This window comes from Labrus bergylta, chromosome 14 (genome assembly GCF_963930695.1).
Source record: "Labrus bergylta chromosome 14, fLabBer1.1, whole genome shotgun sequence".
NCBI classification, from domain to species: Eukaryota; Metazoa; Chordata; class Actinopteri; order Labriformes; family Labridae; genus Labrus; species Labrus bergylta.
In genome coordinates this window covers 6,000,653-6,004,436 of record NC_089208.1, presented here as the reverse complement: position 1 = coordinate 6,004,436, position 3,784 = coordinate 6,000,653, and the positions used below count along the sequence as shown (strand labels likewise).

The window sequence follows — 3,784 nt, the reverse complement described above, 5'->3', positions numbered from 1 at the left end:
ACTTTCTTCAGCTAATGTCTGCATGTAATGGCTTCAAGTGTTTTTTTTTAAAGTGTAACATTGTTGGTGAAGAGGTAAAGACGGTGCTGCTGTCATGAGTTAAGATTTCACGTCTGTAAAGTTTAAAATTGTAAAGGTAAAGCTCCAGGAGACAGAAGGAAGAGACTTATTTATTATAAATAAAGCAAAGATTTACTATCATTGATGGTAAATATATTTGAGTTTTGTGAGTTTGTTCTTGAATCTTTAAGACAACATAACATAAACTTATAGCCCTTATACTGACTGCCATCATTGTGGAAAAAACCTGTCATAAGCATCATGGTCCTGGAGGTTTCACACTAATTCTTGCTCTGTTGGTACTTGGTGCTTTTTCTTCTGAGCCGGTAACAGTCTTCAGTTGTGTTTGTGTGGAGCAACACATCAAGCTGACAATATGCTTTTATGTTGGACACTGTGCATTGTTGGGCCTGCTTTCTAAGTAAATACTTGCATTTTGTAAAGTTGTTTGAATTAACTTAAGTTGTCATCTTGTGGTTCTTACATATCCGGCCCCTAATGATTAAGCAGGATGATTAAGCCATTACCAACTACAATACTAAGAGTCATCAAACTAAAGCACTCAACAAATTAATTCAAATAATAAGAGTTATAAGTCACCATTTAACTGCAATTACTATTTTAAAGTCTTATTCATCAGTCCCATTTATGTTGTCCATCATGTAGTCTTTGTGATCACACTGTTTCTTGTAGCAGACACAGTTTATTTATAGGACTCTCCAGGACGTTGGTTCTGGTCTGCAGCTTTACTTGGCATACCATTCCACTGGAGTCAGGCAAGGTTTGGATTATTCTTCCCATTGTCCATGTATTTCGTGGGGAAGAACTGTCGTTTGAAACATTGAAACTTTTCTGCCCAAATGACAGACTTGGTAGACTAACTATTCACCCGGCTTTGGCTGTGAGTCAGTCGTGTCTCGACCAGAAGGTCAGGGGTTAAATCCCTGGCTCTTGCAGTAACATGAAGATTCCTTGGGCTGGACACTGAAGCCCAAGTTTTTCCTGCTGTCGCATCTGCGGTGTGTGAATGTGAATGTGACAATATTGATGGACACTTAACTTAGCAGCTGCTGCCACCAGTGTGTGAATGTGGTTTGAATGGATGAATGAGACGTGGTGTGAAAAGTATTTTGAGGGGCGCTAGTGGCGCAGTGGTTAGTGCGCGCGCCCCATGTATGGAGGCTGTCGTCTCAAGCGGGCGGCCCGGGTTCACATCCCACCTGTGGCATCGCATTTAAAGAGACACACACACCGAAACGGAGCGTTCTGAGAGAGCTGGTTTATACTGGGTCGCAAACCTTCTCTGGTGCTTGATTCATGTTAAATTTTGACCAAAGCACAGCACAGATGTTTCATTTAGACCACAGGGGACTGTTTGAAAAGGTGGAAAAGGGAGATAATATGTCCTCTTTAAAGACAAATATGGCAGTTCAGACCTCAGATGGAACGAAACATCTGACAGAACACAGAGATGGAACAAAACAAACTTGACTGACTTTTCAACATAGTTGTTTTTCCGGGCACAAATTCGCAACCCACTGATAACGGCTCCGCGACCCACTTTCAGGTCCCAACCCCCCAGTTGAGAACCGCTGCATTAAAGGACTTTTAAATAAACACACACACGCTGCAGCTGTTTCAAGCATCACATTTTATTTTTATGTGTTACTTTTACACTTTGCTAAGGTGTCAGAATCTGTGTTGTTGTTTCTCAACCAACCTTTTCTGCTTTTGTGAAGGTGTTGGAGGAACAACATACTTTGGACGCCATGGTAACAAGTTACACACTTATATCACATGATATCAACGCATCTCGGTTGAGCATTGTTAAAAGCCCACCCGTGACCAAGTGGCACACTCCGCTACCTCCAGAAGAGGACAGAAAGCAGGTAACAGGATGTGTGTTTGTTGTACTCTGAACCAACAACTTTAGCTTGTTCTGTGATTAAATGTGTTCATTGTTGAGTAATGACCTCTGGTACCATGATACAACATCTACTTAAGGTCAATGCACTTTTACCTTTTTAGATATTTGATGTTAGACCGTCCAAACTCTAATTGTTTTATATAAGTGTACTTTCTAGCTATTCATTCTTCCAATCTTAATCTCATCATATTTTAACAATTCAAGACCTTTCTAGACATAATCTTACACACTGTATAATATTTTAACCCTGCTTTGTGATTTTAATGGCTCTCTATCCATCTGTCTTCTTGTTCTCGCTTTGTTATCCGTCTTTTAATTTCTTCGTTGTTGACTTGATATCATTGAAATAGCTTTGAGTAGCTTCAGTACCAATCATAAAGTGCTTCACCAGCCTGTATTATAAAATGTATGCTTTTCTTTTACAGAGATGAAGTGAAATATGGACAACAGAACCGTGCTGACATTCACGATGACTGCCTATGCTGTCATGGAAAACAACAAACACGGGCTGTTCACTGTATTCCTCTTGCTGTAGCTTATCATTCTCACTCTGAATACGCTGCTCATCACCGTCATACATCAGAACAAAGAGCTGCACCAACCCATGAATGTGTTCACATGTATGTTATCTGTCAATGAAATGTACGGCACCACCGCGCTGTTACCTGCAGTCATGGCTCTGCTCATGTCTGACACACGAGACTAGCGTGAAGTGGTGTTTGGCTCAGGTCTACTTTCTGCAAACATATGGATGTGCTGAGTTCTTTATATTAGCTGTGATGGGATATGACCGGTACGTTGCCATCTGTTACCCTCTACATTACCACAGCATCATGTCTTATTCAAAGATAAGCAAGCTTGTGGCATTAGCTAGTCTTTACCCGCTGATTCTGTTTGCATGTTTCTACGCTCTGACCTTAAACCTGAGCTTCTGCGGTGGTGCCGAAATTATACTGTGTGAACATGGAAGTGGTCAAAAACTCGTGTTCAAGTGTGCCATACATAAGTATAGTGGGACTCGTACTGACTGTGTTTTTTGTTGTCCCTCAGCTAGTGATGATTGTTTTCTCTTACATGCAAATTGCAAGAGTGTGTGGGAAACTGCTGCGAGAATCTCGGGGCAGTGCTCTTAAAACATGCATCCCTCATTTATTCTCTTTGCTAAACTACACCATAGGATTATTATTCGAAGTCATCCAATCTCGATTCAACATGAACCATGTGGCTGTAGGTGCAAGGATCTTCCTCTCTTTGTATTTTATCATCATCCCATCAGTTGCCAACCCCGTGCTGTATGGACTCGGTACTCAAATAGTGAGAGTTCACATACTGAAACATTTTATCAGACATAAGATCCTGCCTTCAAAGATAAGAGACTTTGGTTAGAGCTTGAATACGGACGAACCTATTTCATTGCAAAGCCCCCCCCTTTAAAAAAAGGTTATTCTTATAATGAAATGAATATGATCAAACTATGTTTTTTCTCATTCACCTTTTGGGCCACCTGACACTTTGCTGTCTGTTAACTCTGTTATTTAGATTTTTAAAAAAGGTGGAAAAAGGCAGCTGGTAAAATATAATTAATTCACGTGTAATGTTTATTTTACACTAATGTGATACAATACAGGTCTTTGCTTACATTAATTGCATTAACCGAAATGAATGGTACTATCCTTTACTTTTAGATAAATATGTATGAGCCAATAAATAAATAAGTTTCTAATACATTAGGCCTCTGTGTTAGATTAACAAAATGTTACTGTAATGGATGCATTGACTTTTTCAGACACACTGTAT

General features: G+C 39.9%; 1 pseudogene; it reads left to right on the top strand.

Moving 5' to 3' along the window:
- The first annotated feature begins 2,426 nt into the window (after positions 1–2,426).
- On the top strand, positions 2,427–3,373 carry LOC109997054 (olfactory receptor 52K1-like; annotated as a pseudogene).
- Positions 3,374–3,784: the final 411 nt, after the last annotated feature.